At 38.7% G+C, this 17938-nt stretch overlaps 1 long non-coding RNA gene across 1 annotated transcript; it reads right to left on the bottom strand.

The window, feature by feature from the left end:
- Positions 1-1193: 1193 nt before the first annotated feature.
- Positions 1194-17316, bottom strand: LOC117077241. Its single transcript, XR_004434711.1, has 3 exons — positions 17198-17316; positions 6006-6009; positions 1194-1260 (listed from the first exon to the last, which is right to left on the bottom strand). It is a non-coding gene; the product is annotated as an uncharacterized LOC117077241 (long non-coding RNA).
- Positions 17317-17938: the final 622 nt, after the last annotated feature.

Below are 17938 nucleotides of genomic sequence, written 5' to 3'. Positions count from 1 at the left end.
TATACAATCTCATTAAGGTAAGAAGATGCTTGTAAATATAATTAGAGCTAATGTTTACTGAGTCTATAGTACGTACAAGGAATCATTTTAAGTACTTTATGTACGTTGTCTAGACAAACTATTACAATATTCCTGTATATTGATAATACTATTTTCATCTTACAGATGAGAAAATTTAAGGTATAGAGAAATTAAATCACCTACTTGAGGTTAGACATGCAATGAACAAGAACCTGAAACTCAAGCTCAGGCAGTTCGGTAAAACCAGGCTCATACCTGCTCTCCCATGTGAACAGAGAAGAAACAATACCAGGCTGTTTGCCAAGAGATGTATTAGTGAGCTAGATAATACATTACAAGTGCTGCAGGAATGCAGATCCCAAAGAGGCTCAAGAAGATGAAACTCCAAGGCCACAAGGATTCTCCCTCAGTTAAGTGTAGACTTTAGCTGTCAGAATACCTTTCTTTCCTTAAACAGATCCCGGGCTTTCTAGGGCTCTTTCAGTCTTTGATAATGGGGTTATATCCTTGCCTGTTATGTCACCCCTTGCATTTCTTCTTAAGGTAGAAAATAAAATAGTAAGAGTAGAATCGTCTAGTCGCCATCCTCCTTTTTATTAAGCTAATATTCTGTCTTATCCAGGTTTTGAATTTGCCCAGGTGGTTGCTGTGCACATTAAGTACACTTAATGTTAATGGAGGAGTAAGAAACCCTGAATGATTGCTTTATTGACAACTTTCAATGACTTGGATCTTCTTCTGTGAGCAGTTTTTCTGTTGTGGACATCGGTGGCTCAAAGGGGAGGGTTTCTTTAATGAAGAATTAAGTTCTTAATGGTGGAGTGTCTAATTACATATTTACTAATTGCTGTTACATAATCTGTTAGTCTATTTGCGCACTGCTGATAAAGACATATCCGAGACTGGGCATTTAACAAAGAAAAGAGGTTTAATGGAGAACTCACAGTTCCATATGACTGGGGAAGCCTCACGATCATGGTGGAAGGTAAGGAGAAGCAAGTCACATCTTAGTGGATAGCAGTAGGAGAACAGAGAGAGCTTCTTCAGGGAAATTCCCATTTTTAAAACCATCAGGTCTCATGAGACTCATTCACTCTCACAAGAACAGTGCAGAAAACACCTGCCACCATAATTCAATCACCTCCAACTGGGTTCCTCCCATGAAAATTGGGAATTGTGGGAGTTACAATTCAAGATGAGATTTGGGTTGGGACAGAACCAATCCATATCATTCCACCCCTGGCCCCTCACAAATATCATGTCCTCACATTTCAAAACCAATACCTTTCCAACAGTCCCCAAAAGTCTTAACTCATTTCAGCGTTTACTCAAAAGTCCACAGTCCAACATCTCATCTGAGATAAAGCAAATCCCTTCCAACTATGAGCCTGTAAAATAAAAAGCAAGATACTTTCTAGATACAATGAGGGTACAGGCATTGGGTAAAGATAGCCATTCCAAATGAGAGAAATTTGCCAAAACAAAGGGTCTACAAGGTCCAGGAAAGTCCAAAATCTAGCAGGGCAGTCAAATCTTAAAGCTCCAAAATGATCTCCTCTGACTCCATGTCTCACATCTGGGTATGCTGATGCAAGAGGTGGTTCCCATGGTTTTGGGCAGCTCTGCCTCTGTGGCTTTTCAGGGTACAGCCTAATTCCCAGATGATTTCACTGGCTGGTGATGAGTGTCTACAGCTTTGCCAGGCACACAGTGCAAGCTGTCAGTGGACCTACAATTCTGGGATCTGGAGGACAGTGGCCCTCTTCTCACAGCTCCACTAGGTGGTGCCCCAGTGGGGAACTCTATGTGGGGGCTCCAACCCCACATTTCCCTTCCACACTGCCCTAGCAGAAGTTCTCCATGACAGCCCCACTCCTGCTGCAAACTTCTGCCTGGACATCCAGGTGTTTACATACATCCTCTGGAATCCAGGTGGAGGTTCCCAAACTTCAATTCTTGACTTCTGTGCACCCACAGGCTCAACACCACATGGAAGCTTCCAAGGTTTGGGGCTTGCACCCTCGAAAGCCACAGCCTGCTCTGTACCTTGGCCTCTTTTAGTCATGGCTAGAGTTGCTGGGACACAGGGCACCAAGTCTCTAGACTGCATACAGCACAGGGACCCTGAGTCTGGTCCACAGAATCACTTTGTCCCCCTAGGCCTCCAGGCCTGTGATGGAAGGGGCTGCCGTGAAGACCTCTGACATGCTCTGGAGACATTTTCCTCATTGTCTTGCAGATTAACATTCAGCTCTTCATTACTTATTCAAAGTAATGCAGCAGGCTTGAATTTCTCCTCAGAAAATAGAATTTTATTTTCTATCACGTTGTCAGACTACAAATTTTCTTAACTTTTATGCTGTTTCCCTTTTAAAACTGAATGCCTTTAACAACACCCAAGTCATATATTGAATGCTTTGCTGCTAGAAATTTCCTCCACCTGATACCCTAAATCATCTCTCTCAAGTTCAAAGTTTTACAAATCTCTAGGGCAGAGGCAAAACGTGACCAGTCTCTCTGCTAAAACATAACAAGAGTCACCTATGCTCCAGTTCCCAACAAGTTCCTCATCTTCATCTGAAATCACCTCAGCCTGGACCTAGTGTTCATATCACTATCAGCACTTTTGTCAAAGTCATTCAACTAGTCTCTAGGAAGTTCCAAACTTTCCCACATTTTCCTGTCTTCTTCTGAGCCCTCCAAACTGTTTCAACCTCTGCCTGTTACCCAGTTCCAAAGTCGTTTCCACATTTTGGGTATATTTTCAGCCACACCCCACTCTACTAGTGCCAATTTATTGTATTAGTCCATTTTAACACTGCTGTTAAAGATATATGTGAGACTGGGCAATCTACAAAGGAAAGAGGTTTAATTAGACTTACAGTTTCACATGGCCGGGAAAGCCTCACAATCATGGCGCATGGTAAGAAGGAACAAGTCACATCTTACATGTATGGTGGTAGGCAAAGAAAGAGCTTGTGCAGGAAAATTCCTATTTTAACCATAAGATCTCATGATACTTATTCACTATCATGAGAACAGCACAGGAAAGATCCACCCCCATAATTCAATCACCTCCCACTGGGTTCCTCCCACAACATGTGGGAATTGTGGGAGTTACAATTCAAGATAAGATTTTCATGGGGACACAGCAAAACCATATCATGTAACATAGACATAAATATCAACACTCAAACAGATTATAGCCAGATTTCTAAAGACAGGAATGACCTTAAAGTATGTGGAGTATGGCTGTCTAGATCAGGATATCTAATGGGATAACAATAAGCAGTTTGCTTCTACCTACCTGCTGCGGAGCTAGCATGTCCCATTTTAGTACACCTCTTAAGGGATAAAATGGCATAACCAAAGCACTCCATTAAAATGCAAATACAGTCATGTGTTGCTTAAAAATTGGGATACATTCTCAAGAAATGTATCCTTTAGCAATTTCATCATTGTGCCAACATCATAGAGTGTGTTTATATAAACCTATATGGTGCAGTGTACACCTATGCTATATAGCATAGTCTATTGCTCCTAGGCTATAGATCTGTACAGTATATGACTGTACTGAGTACTGTAGGGAATTGTAACTCAATGGTAAGTACTTGTGTATATAAACATATCTAAGCATAGAAAAAGTACAGTAAAAATACATTATTATAAACATATAGGAACACCGTCATATATTTGGTTCATCATTTATTGAAATGTCATTATGTGGTACACAACTGTAAATTAAATCTTTGATTCAGAAGAGTATCTGTTAGTTAGAAGTAATCTAGCTGGATAGGGCTTGTAACAAAGACCAAAGTGGGTATGTTTGGTTTAGAATGAGTCATTTTGAAAAAGCCTGGAAATGACTTGTACCAATATAATGAATGGATGAAAAAAACATAATAATGCTAAGAGAGGCATTTTTCACAGCTGTGCCTCCCCAGCACCATGCCCCTTAGTCTTGGCTCTTCAAGCTCCACTCTCACCCTTGCCAAAGCCGCTGACACAGGTGGAGCCCAATTTTGGACCCTTTGCATGGGGTCTGGCATGCCTCAGAAAAGCCAGAGCACTTGCTGGCATGAGTGACTCTTGCAGAAATATAGAATAGTGGTTCAGAGTGTCAACTTTGAATAAAAAATAGAATGCATTTTAGGCACTGTTCTGCAGTTTTTTATAGGTTTGGTCCTGTGCAACTTAGTTAATTTATCAAGGCCCTTTATCTAATAAGGTCAACAAAGATAGTAACTATTTCATTAAGACATTGTGAGAATTAAATTAGTTATTTCATGTAAAGCTCTAAGCACAGTGCCTGGAACATAGAAATGCCCAATAATTGTTGCTATGATGATAATGACAAGTGATAATTATGATGACAATAAACACAAGGAAAGCTACAGTTTTAGACCTTAGACCTTCTGTTTACCAGTCATCTTATTTTGTGCACAACTCAAATACTGTGTTAATTGGGGGCCACTGATGAATGCTAGGGTAACACTTCCCATCATGTCTTTTATTCTTTGTAGTTCATGTTTAAGACCCATTCAGATCTACGTTCTTAACTAATGTTGTATATTTCTTAAAGTCAGTTGTTCATTTAACAATTTTAGAGTACATTTTGTGTGTTTTAAATTTCAGGGATACAGTGGTAAATTAGATTGATGCAGTTTTAGAGCTTGCAGTCTAATAAGTTATGTCTATTTACTTTACTCCATAGCACATACAGGAAATATGATAAATGAGTATGCTTAACAAGAAATCTGAATTCATTTAATGTTAGTGGTAACCATGACAATGGAATTTCATTTATAGCTCTGTGAATTAAAGAGATTTACAAACTCCTGAAGTCTCACAGTCAGTAAGTATCAAAGCTAGGACTTCACTCAGAGAGTGCTTTTAATTATGTCTTACAACGTTTTTAGTTTTATAGTGTAAGAAATAATGTTAAACATAAGAGTAAATCTGCCAACAATCAGAAATGTGCAACAAGACAGTGAAGTAGTGAGTTTCCCTTTACCGAAGGTTTTTAATTGGAAGCTGGAATTCCCCTTATAGATAAGGGGAAGGGGTTATTAAATTAGGAGAAGATGTGGATGAGGTAGCCCTTGTAGACCCTTTCCAATCTAAATAGGAATTTCTCCCCATATGTCTCTTCATTTAACAAACTCCTTTTTAAATTTTAAATTTTATCTTAAGCAAGACATGACCTAAGTACTATTTTGCTGCCCCTTCTATTTGCTTCCTATATTTTCTCATTAGACATGACACAATGTCAATTTTGTTCACTAATATATTCATATATATGAAGTTGATTTTGATTAAAATGCTAAAAACATTGATTAAACATATATTGATACATAAAGTGGAGAAAGTAATTTAATTACAATGTAAATTATTGTCATTTTTCTAGTTTCTATGTTGGGTTGTTAATTCTCAGGTATTTTCTATATAATTAGAAGAGCAAAAGAGGACCACACATGGACTAATAATGAGAGTGTGTTACAAAACAAGGATTATGTATTAAAATCTGTACCAGAGGTTCAACATAGCTTGTGAATTGTCATTAACAACTCAAATTCTACTGGTTTTTGTTTCTATCAACACTCATAGGACCTCAGTCAATGCAAATCATTTTCTTAGTATCTCTGGATTTTTCAGAAGATGTCTTGTATGCCTGAAATTAAACTTAATTTTCTGTGATTTCAACATATTTCTGACTTTTTTGTCCTAAACTTGGTTCCCTTGGTATGTCTTCTAGGACTGTATAATTCTACTGCGGTATAAGGACCTCAATATGCAAGTTAAATGATTTTCTGTCATAAATTTTGAAAAAAGCCTTGCTTCCACTTTTTATACTATAATCTGTCGTAGTGGTACATGCCATATACTTAATTAGAAAAGCAAAATAGGACCACACATGGACTAATAATGACAATGTGTAACAAAGCAAGGATGATGTATGAAAATCTGTACCAGAGGTTCAACACCAGCCTCTGAGACCATATATATGGTCATATATTCATATATTTGAAGTTGGTTTTGATTAAAATGCTGAAAACATTGATTAAACATATATTGATGCATAAAGTGGAGAAAGTAATTTAATTACAATGTAAATTACTGTAAGTTTTTTAGTTTATATGTTGAGTTGCAATTCTATGTCATAGAGGTATATGTCATAGAGGTATATCCCAAAGTGCTGTATATGTCTCCCAATATTAACATACTTTCAGTGTGATAGATAACATTAAAGCATTTTTTTTTTTAGATGGAGTCTTGCATCTTGCTCTGTCGTCCAGGCTGGAGTGTGGTGGTGCAATCTCGGCTTGCTGCAACCTCTGCCTCCCAGGTTCAAGTGATTCTCCTGCCTCAGCCTCCTGAGTAACTGGGATTACAGGCATGTGCCATGGCGCCAGACTACTTTTTGTATTTTTAGTGCAGATGGGGTTTCACCACACTGGCCGGTCTGGTCTTGAATTTCTGACCCCAAGTAATCCGCCTGCCATGGCTTTCCAAAGTTGTGGGACTACGGGCGTGAGCCGCCCCACTCATCCTAACATTAAAGCATTTTTATGTGATTTTCTCCAGCAGTAATTAGAAGTCAAGGTCTATAACTAGAGAGTGGGGCAGACTTAACAATACAATGTTGGGATTCTGAAGAATAAATGGAACAAAGAGAAACAATCACCGAAGCCCTTACCAGAAGCTTCTCATGAAAAAATAGGCTGGTAATCCACACACCATATATTTGTAAATAACTTGTGAGGAAAAGAACATTTGGTCATTAAAACTGAAAATATAATCAGATGTGAGAGTTTATTAAAATCCAAACTGATTGCTCAGTTTGTGCCCATAAGCCAGTTACATTATTACCCCATCCATATTTAAGTAATAATTCTCAAAGTAGCAATAAAATCCTTGGATTATTGAAACTGATATATGTGTTTGACACAATTAGACTGACTTCCACTTTACTTCATAGTCACACATTGTATTTCAGTAGGATAGCTAGTATCATCAGATATTTGTTGCTTATATAGTAGAAGATTTTCTCAATAGACGTTTAAAAAAATAGAAACTGGTCTCTAGTTTCCAAGTGGAAGGCAAAAACTTATCCCATTTCACCTCTAACTTATGCTTTACCTAACCAAGCCAGAATATAAACTACCTGTTGTTAAAGAATATGCATATGACCTAGAATTGAATTAAAGCATTTTAAATGATTCCAGCATTATTTTCTACTGCTGCTAACAGTTCCTGTGAGGATTCCTGAGAGTGGAATACAGCCTTGTGTGTCATCCAATTGTCAGCCCCACTCCCTGTCTTCCTTGCATGGTGGTTACATGAATAAGAGAGCAGGGATCTGAGGGGCGGAGCAAGATGGCCGAATAGGAACAGCTCCAGTCTCCAACTCCCAGCGCGAGCGACACAAAGGACTGATGATTTCTGCATTTTCAACTGAGGTACTGGGGTCACCTTACTAGGGAGTGCCGGACAATCGGTGCTGGTCAGCTGCTGCATCCCGACCAGCAAGAGCTGAAGCACGGCAAGGCATCGCCTCACCTGGGAAGCACAAAGGGGAAGGGAATCCCTTTTCATAGCCAGGGGAACTGAGACACACAACATCTGGAAAATCGGGTGATGCTCACCCCAATACTGCACTTTAAGTAAAGGGGCACAGCAGGAGAATATATACCACACCTGGCTGGGAGGGTCCCAGGCCCACTTAGCCTCCCTCATTGCTAACACAGCAGTCTGTGATCTAACTGCAAGGCAGCAGCAAGGCTGGGGGAGGGGCACCCGCCATTGCTGAGGCTTAAGTAGGTAAACAAAGCTGCTTGGAAACTCGAACTGGGTGGAGCTCACAGCAGCTCAAGGAAACTTGCCTGTCTCTGTAGACTCCACCGCTGGGGACAGGGCACAGTTAACAACAGCAACAACAAAAGCAGCAGGAAAATCTGCAGAAGCAAACGACTCTGTCTGACTGCTTTGAAGAGAGCAGTGGATCTCCCAACATGGAGGATGAGATCTGAGAAGGAAAGACTGCCTGCTCAAGTGGGTCCCTGACCCCTGAGTAGCCTAACTGGGAGACATCCCCTACTAGGGGCAGTCTGACACCCCACACCTCACACGGTGGAGTATACCCCTGAGAGGAGGCTTCCAAAGTAAGAATCAGACAGGTACACTTGCTGTTCAGCAATATTCTATCTTCTGCAACCTCTGCTGCTGATACCCAGGCAAACAGGGTATGGAGTGGACCTCAAGCAAGTTCCAACAGACCTACAGCTGAGGGTCCTGACTGTTAGAAGGAAAACTATCAAACAGGAAGGAAACGTATAACAAAACCCCATCAGGACATCACCATCATCAAAGACGAGAGGCAGATAAAATCACAAAGATGGGGAAAAAGCAGGGCAGAAAAGCTGGAAATTCAAAAAATAAGAGTGCATCTCCCCCTGCAAAGGAACGCAGCCCATCACAAGCAACGGATCAAAGCCGGTGAGAGAATGACTGTGACAAGATGAGAGAAGAAGGCTTCAGTCCATCAAACTTCTCAGAGCTAAAGGAGGAATTACATACCCAGCGCAAAGAAACTAAAAATCTTGAAAAAAGAGTGGAAGAATTGACAGCTAGAATAATTAATGCAGAGAAGGTCATAAATGAAATGACAGAGATGAAAACCATGACACGAGAAATACGTGACAAATGCACAAGCTTCAGTAACCGAGTCGATCAACTGGAAGAAAGAGTATCAGCAATTGAGGATCAAATGAATGAAATGAAGAGAGAAGAGAAACCAAAAGAAAAAAGAAGAAAAGGAAATGAACAACGCCTGCAAGAAGTAGGGATTATGTAAAAAGACCAAATCTACGTCTGATTGGGGTGCCTGAAAGTGAGGAGAAAATGGAACCAAGTTGGAAAACACTCTTCAGGATATCATCCAGGAGAATTTCCCCAACCTAGTAGGGCAGGCCAACATTCAAATTCAGGAAATACAGAGAATGCCACAAAGATACTCCTCCAGAAGAGCAACTCCAAGACACACAATTGCCAGATTCACCAAAGTTGAAATGAAGGAAAAAATCTTAAGGGCAGCCAGAGAGAAAGGTCGGGTTACCCACAAAGGGAAGCCCATCAGACTAACAGCAGATCTCTCGGCAGAAACTCTACAAGCCAGAAGAGAGTGGGGGCCAATATTCAACATTCTTGAAGAAAAGAATTTTAAACCCAGAATTGCATATCCAGCCAAACTAAGTTTCATCAGTGAAGGAGAAATAAAATCCTTTACAGATAAGCAAATGCTTAGAGATTTTGTCACCACCAGGCGTGCCTTACAAGAGACACTGAAGGAAGCCCTAAACATGGAAAGGAACAACCGGTACCAGCCATTGCAAAAACATGCCAAAATATAAAGACCATTGAGGCTAGGAAGAAACTGCATCAACTAACGAGCAAAATAACCAGTTAATATCATAATGGCAGGATGAAGTTGACACATAACAATATTAAACTTCAATGTAAATGGACTAAATATCCAATTAAAAGACATAGACTGGCAAACTGGATAAAGAGTCAAGACCCATCAGTCTGCTGTATTCAGGAGAGCCATCTCACATGCAGAGACATACATAGGCTCAAAATGAAGGGATGGAGGAAGATCTACCAAGGAAATGGAGAACAAAAAAAAAGCAGGGGTTGCAAAACTAGTCTCTGATAAAACAGACTTTAAACCATCAAAGATCAAAAGAGACAAAGAAGGCTATTACATAATGGTAAAGGGATCAATTCAACAGGAAGAGCTACCTATCCTAAATATATATGCACCCAATATAGGAGCACCCAGATTCCTAAAGCAAGTCCTTAGAGACTTACAAAGGGACTTAGACTCCCATACAATAATAATGGGAGACTTCAAGACTCTACTGTCAACATTAGACAGATCAACGAGACAGAAAGTTAACAAGGATATCCAGGAATTGATCTCATCTCTGCACCAAGCGGACCTAATAGACATCTATAGAACTCTCCACCCCAAATCACAGAATATACATTCTTCTCAGCACCACATCACACTATTCCAAAATTGACCACATAATTGGAAGTAAAGCACTCCTCAGCAAATGTAAAAGAACAGAAATTATAACAAACCATCTCTCAGACCACAGAGCAATCAAACTAGAACTCAGGACTAAGAAACTCAATCAAAACCGCTCACCTACATGGAAACTGAACAACCTGCTCCTGAATGACTACTGGGTACATAATGAAATGAAAGCAGAAATAAAGATGTTCTTTGAATCCAATGAGAACAAAGATACAACATACCAGAATCTCTGGGACACATTTAAAGCAGTGTGTAGAGCGAAATTTATAGCACTAAATGCCCATAAGAGAAAACTGGAAAGATCTAAAATTGACACCCTAACATCAAAATTAAAATAACTAGAGAGGTAAGAGCAAACACATTTAAAAGCTAGCAGAAGGCAAGAAATAACTAAGATCAGAGCAGAACTGAAGGAGATAGAGACACAAAAAACCCTCCAAAAAATCAATGAATCCAGGAGTTGGTTTTTTGAAAAGATCAACAAAATTGACAGACCACTAGTAAGACTAATAAAGAAGAAAAGAGAGAGGAATCAAATAGATCCAATAAAAAATGATAAAGGGGATATCACCACCGACCCCACAGAAATACAAACAACCATCAGAGAATACTATAAATGCCTCTACGCAAATCAACTAGAAAATCTAGAAGAATGGATAATTTCCTGGACACTTTCAATCTCCCAAGACTAAACCAGGAAGAAGTTGAATCCCTGAATAGACCAATAGCAGGCTCTGAAATTGAGGCAACAATTAATAGCCTACCCACCAAAAAAAGTCCAGGACCAGATGGATTCACAGCTGAATTCTACCAGAGGTACAAGGAGGAGCTGGTACCATTCCTTCTGAAACTATTCCCATCAATTGAAAAAGAGGGAATCCTCCCGAACTCATTTTATGAGGCCAACATCATCCTGATACCAAAGCCTGGCAGAGACACAAGAAAAAAAAGAGAATTTTAGGCCAATATCCCTGATGAACATCGATGCAAAAATCTCAATAAAATACTGGCAAACCGGATTCAGCAGCACATCAAAAAGCTTATCCACCATGATCAAGTTGGCTTCATCCCTGGGATGCAAGGCTGGTTCAACATTCACAAATCAATAAAAGTAATCCATCATATAAACAGAACCAAAGACAAGAACCACATGATTATCTCAATAGATGCAGAAAAGGCTTTTGACAAAATTCAACAGCCCTTCATGCTAAAAACGCTCAATAAATTCAGTATTGATGGAACGTACCTCAAAATAATAAGAGCTATTTATGACAAACCCACAGTCAATATCATACTGAATGGGCAAAAACTGAAAAAATTCCCTTTGAAAACTGGCACAAGACAGGGATGCCCTCTCTCACCACTCCTATTCAACATAGTGTTGGAAGTTCTGGCTAGGGCAATCAGGCAAGAGAAAGAAATCAAGGGTATCCAGTTAGGAAAAGAAGAAGTCAAATTGTCCCTGTTTGCAGATGACATGATTGTTTATTTAGAAAACTCCATCGTCTCAGCCGAAAATCTCCTTAAGCTGATAAGCCACTTCAGCAAAGTCTCAGGATACAAAATTAATGTGCAAAATCACAAGCATTCTTATATACCAGTAACAGACAAGCAGAGAGCCAAATCATGAATGAACTTCCATTCACTATTGCTTCAAAGAGAATAAAAGACCTAGGAATCCAACTTACAAGGGATGTAAAGGACCTCTTCAAGGAGAACTACAAACCACTGCTCAGTGAATTAAAAGAGGACACAAAGAAATGGAAGAACATACCATGCTCATGGATAGGAAGAATCAATATCGTGAAAATGGCCATACTGCCCAAGGTATTTATAGATTCAATGCCATCCCCATCAAGCTACCAATGAGTTTCTTCACAGAATTGGAAAAACTGCTTTAAAGTTCATATGGAACCAAAAAGAGTCCGCATTGCCAAGACAATCCTAAGTCAAAAGGACAAAGCTGGAGGCGTCACGCTACCTGACTTCAAACTATACTACAGGCTACAGTAACCAAAACAGCATGGTACTGGTACCAAAACAGAGATATAGACCAATGGAACAGAACAGAGTCCTCAGAAATAATACCACACATCTACAGCCATCTGATCTTTGACAAACGTGAGAGAAACAAGAAATGGGAAAGGATTCCCTATTCAATAAATGGTGCTGGGAAAATTGGCTAGCCATAAGTAGAAAGCTGAAACTGGATCCTTTCCCTACCCCTTATACGAAGATTAATTAAAGATAGATTAGAGACTTAACTGTTAGACCTAATACCATAAAAACCCTAGTAGAAAACCTAGGTAGTACCATTCAGGACATATGCATGGGCAAGGACTTCATGTCTAAAGTACCAAAAGCAACAGCAGCAAAAGCCAAAATTGACAAATGGGATCTAATTAAACTAAAGAGCTTTTGCACAGCAAAAGAAACTACCATCAGAGTGAACAGGCAACCTACTGAATGGGAGAAAATGTTTGCAACCTACTCCTCTGACAAAGGGCTAATATCCAGAATCTACAAAGAACTCAAACAAATATACAAGAAAAAAACAAACAACCCCATCAAAAAGTGGGGAAAGGATATGAAGTGACATTTCTCAAAAGAAGACATTCATACAGCCAACAGACACATGAAAAAATGCTCATCATCACTGGCCATCAGAGAAATGCAAATCAAAACCACAATGAGATACCATCTCACACCAGTTAGAATGGCAATCATTCAAAAGTCAGGAAACAACTGGTGTTGGAGAGGATGTGGAGAAATAGGAACACTTTTACACTGTTGGTGGGATTGTAAACTAGTTCAACCATTATGGAAAACAGTATGGAAATTCCTCAAGGATCTAGAACTAGATGTACCATATGACCCAGCCATCCCACTACTGGGTATATACCCAAAGGATTATAAATTACTCTACTACAAAGACACATGCACACGTATTTTATTGCGGCACTATTCACAATAGCAAAGACTTGGAATCAACCCAAATATCCATCTGTGACAGACTGGATTAAGAAAATGTGGCACATATACACCATGGAATATTATGCAGCCATAAAAAAGGATGAGTTTGCATCCTTTGTAGGGACATGGATGCAGCTGGAAACCATCATTCTTAGCAAACTGTCACAAGAACAGAAAACCAAACACCGCATGTTCTCACTCATAGGTGGGAACTGAACAATGAGATCACTTGGACTCGGGAAGGGGAACATCACACACTGGGGCCTATCATGGGGAGGGGGGAGGAGGGAAGGATTCCATTGGGGAGTTATACATGATATAAATGATGAATTGATGGGTGCTGACGAGTTGATGGGCGCAGCACACCAACATGGTATAAGTATGCATATGTAACAAACCTGCACGTTATGCACATGTACCCTAGAACTTAATGTATAATAAAAAAATAAGTAAACAAAATAAAATAAAATAAAATAAAATAAAATAAAATAAAATAAAAACAGATCTGAAGTGAGGAATAAGAAGAGACACAACTTATAGTAAAGTAAGAATCCAAGGAGCTTTGTGGTGACTGACTGCCCAGGGCAGCCCTATTACTGACCAGCGTGGTGTCTCATGCTTTATTTCTTAACAACGTCAGAAAAGTCAACTGGTGCCAGTGCACAAGAAATTCAACAGCAATTTGCAATAAAACACAAATAAAATAAGTTAAAAAAAAAAAAAAGAGCATGGATCTATGAAAGCGTTCATTTTCAGTGACTGTGGTAGTATCTGATTAGGCAGCCCTACAGTACAGAATAATCAATTCAAAATGCAGAAAACTCATCTAAGACCCCATGTGTGTGTGAATTTTTGTATTGCCTTGTTAAACTAAGAACACTCAAGGAAACCAAATTATTAATGCATGACTGGCTCAAAGTTTTCTAGGCATAAAAATGTATTGTAGTTTAGGGAAACTATCTAAAATTTATAAAGAATCTCAAAAATACCTCCAGATAAGATTATAATTCATGGTGATAAAGCAGACATTTTACCACCAAAATGAGGAACATGGCAATGATGCCCCTCTCACCATTCGTTTTCAATATTGTACTGCAAATCTTAGCGAATGCAACAGGACAAGAAAAAATAAGTAGAAGAGAAACAGATTGAGAAGGAAGCAGTAAAATTATTATTGTTAACATATTGCACATGTAGAATAATTTTTTTAAAAATTGACAAAGTTGACTATCCTGGAACGAATAAGCAATTATAGCAGAATTGAATGATACAAGTTTAATGTACAAAAGCCATTCAATCGGTTTTGTATATACAAGCAATAAAAAATATACACCTCTTATATACCCCCAAAAATTAAAACTAAAAATTATGAGAAAAGAACAATTGGAATCCAAAATTAAGTATGCAATACCATGTACATTAGCATTTCCCAAAATGAAATACTTAGGTATAAATGTAATAAAATAGGCTAATAAAATCTGCTTTCTGTTGATATTTTCTGTAACATTAGAATTGTATTTCTTTGGAAAATTCTCTGTATAAATAAATTTAGGACTCTATGTGAGGAAGGAGATAAGATATTGGGCAGACCTTTCCTGACTATAAGATAATAGCTCTCTTCTGATGTTGGTTCTGTCATTGCTCTTTTCACATTACACATTTTTACATCATGTTTGGGATTTTTCTTGTACTTCTTGGAACTTCATTCTCTTCTATCTTCCTATGTCTACGTAATGGGAATATTTTAACAAGGTATTGTTAAATGCAATGTCACGTGACAGCTCTTGGTACTAGTAACAGTATATATTTCCATATGAAATAAACTTTAGTTGAGATGTATGCTGCTATATAACCTGTTTTCTTGTAGTTAACATTTGTTTTGTTTTGGCCACCCAGAACCTACTTTTCTGTATTTAAATATCCTAATTTTAATTTCACACTATGTACTTCAGGTGAAATTAAGTATAATACAAGCTCTATAGATGCAAATTATGGCATAAGCCTACAACAATCACATTTTATTCCTCTGTCTATAGTTTTTGATTCAGGATTGAGTTTATGACAAAGGTCAAGCTAATTAGAGACAATGAAATTCAATTTCTGGACTTTTTTTGATACTATCAGGAAATCAGATGTATTAGTTTGTTCTCATGCTGGTAATAAACACATATCCAAGACTGGATAATTTATAAAGGAAAGAGATACAACAGCCTCACAGTTCCACATGGCTGAGGAGACCTCACAATCATGACAGAAGGTGAAGGAAGAGCAAAGTCCAGTCTTACATGATGGCGGGCAAGAGAGCATGTGCAGGGTAACTCCCCTTTATAAAACCATAAGATCTCATGAGGCTTATTCATTATCACGCGAACAGAATGGGAAAAGCTCACCCTCATGATTCAATTGCCTCCCACCAGGTCCCTCACATGACACATGGGGATTTTTACAATTCAAAGTGAGTTTTGGGTTTACTAAATAGGGTCTCTTTTCCTCAATTTATATTTTTTATGTTTTGTCAAAGATCAGTTAGCTATATGTATTTGGCTTTATTTCTGTGTTATCTATTTTGTTCTATTGGATCTTGTGCCAGCATTTATACCAGTACCATGCTGTTTTGATAACTATAGCCTTATAGTATAATTTGAAGTCAGTAATATGATGCCTCTAGATTTGCTCTTTTTGCTTAAGATTTCTTTGGCTATTTGAACTTTTATTTTATTCTATACGATTTTTAGGATTGTTTTTCTAATTCTGTGAAAAATGTTGGTATTTTAATAGGAATTACATTGAATCTGTAAATTGTTTTGGACAGTATGGTTATATTAGTAATATTGACTCTTCCAATTCATGAGCATAGAATGTTTCCATATTTTGTGTGTGTGTGTGTGCGTGTGTGTGTGCCATCTATGACTTATTTGAACAGTGTGTTGTAGTTCTGCTTGTAGCTCTCCTTTAACCTCCCTGGTTAAAGATATTCCTAGGCATTTTATTTTTTCTTTGTAGCTGTTGTCAAAAGGATTGAGTTATCGATTTTATTCTCAGCTTGGTTATTGTTGTTGTATAACAGTGCCACTGACTTATGTACATTGATTGTGTAACCTGAGACTTTGTTGAATTTATTTATCAAATCTAAGAGTTTTTGTTCAGGCTAGGACTTCCAGAACTATGTTAAATAGGTATGGAGAAAGTGGATATTCTTTTCTGATTCCAGTTCTCAGGAAGAATGTAATTTTTTTTCCCATTCAGTATGATGCTGGCTGTGGGTTTTTCAGGTATGGCATTCTACTATTTTGAGGTAAGTGCCTTCAATGCTGAGTCTCTTAAGACTTCTTATCATATAGAGATGCTGCAACTAATCAAATCCTTTTTCTGCATCTGTTGAGGTGATGCTATAGTTTTTGCTTTTAATCCTTTGTATGTGATGTGTCTCATTTATTAACTTACGTATATAACTATCCCTGCATCCTTGGGATAAAACCCACTTAATCATGGTGTATTATATTTTTGACGTGCTGTTGAATTTTGTTAACTGGTATTTTGTTGAGAATGTTTGCATCTATGTTCATCAGGAATACTGGTCTATAGTTTTCTTTTCTTTTCTTTTCTTTTCTTTTCTTTTCTTTTCTTTCTTCTTTCTTTCTTCTTCTTTTTTTTTTTTTTTTTTTTTGTTATGTCATTACCTGATTCTGCTATAAGGGTGATACTGGATTTATAGGACAATCTAGGGAAGAGGTCAGCAATAGCCAATTTTCACACTACTGGTAAAGATATAACTGATACTGGGCAATTTACAAACAAAAGAGGTTTAATGGACTTGCAGATACACATGGTTGGGGAGCTTCACAATCATGGTGGAAGGGAAGGAGGAGCAAGTCACGTCTTACATGGATGGCAGCAGGCAAAGAGAGTGAGCTTGTGCAGGGGAACTTCTCTTTTTAAAACCATCAGATCTCATGATACTTATTCACTATCATAAGAACAACACAGGAAAGACTTACTCCCATGATTCAATCACCTTGCACTGGGTCCCTCTCACAACATGTGGGAATTCAAGATGAGATTTGGGTAGAGACATAGCCAAATCATATCATTCTGCCTGACCCCCTCAAAATCTCACATCCTCACGTTTCAAAACCAATCTTGCCTTCCCAACATTTCCCCAAAGTCTTAACTCATTTCATCATTAACTGAAAAGTCCACAATCCAAAGTCTTATCTGAGACAAGGTGACTACCTTCTATCTATGAGCCTGTAAAATCAACAGCAGATTAGTTACTTCCTAGATATAGTGGGAATACAGGCATTTGGTAAATACACAACGGGGCTACAGGGCCTATGTGAGTCCAAAATCCAGCAGGGCAGTCAAATCTTAAAAGCTTCAAAATGATCTCCTTTGACTCCATGTCTCACACCTGGGTTATGCTGATGCCAGAGGTAGGTTCCCCTGGTCTTGGGCAACTCTGCCCTTGTGGCTTCACAGGGTACAACCTTCCTCCCAGCTGATTTCATGGGTTCATGTTGAGTGCCTGTGGCTTTTTCAGGCACACAGGGTAAGCTGTCAGTGAATCTACCATTCTGAGGTATGGAGGTCAGCAGTCTTCTTCTCACAGCTCCACTTGGTAGTGCCTCAGTATGGACTCTGTGTGGGAGCTCCAACTCCTCATCTCCCTTCCACACTGCCCTAGCAGAGGTTCTGTATGAGAGCCCCACTCCTGCAGCAAAATTCTGCTGGGACATCCAGGCTTTTCTAAGTGGAGGTTCCCAAACCTCAATTCTTGACTTCTGTGCACCTACAGGCTTGACATCACATGGAAGCTTCCAAAACTTGAAGCTTCCACCCTCT

This window comes from Trachypithecus francoisi, unplaced genomic scaffold (genome assembly GCF_009764315.1).
Source record: "Trachypithecus francoisi isolate TF-2019V2 unplaced genomic scaffold, Tfra_2.0 Lachesis_group6, whole genome shotgun sequence".
Taxonomy (NCBI): Eukaryota; Metazoa; Chordata; class Mammalia; order Primates; family Cercopithecidae; genus Trachypithecus; species Trachypithecus francoisi.
The sequence above is the reverse complement of the archived record's forward strand: the minus strand, read 5'-3'. Positions and strand labels throughout refer to the sequence as shown.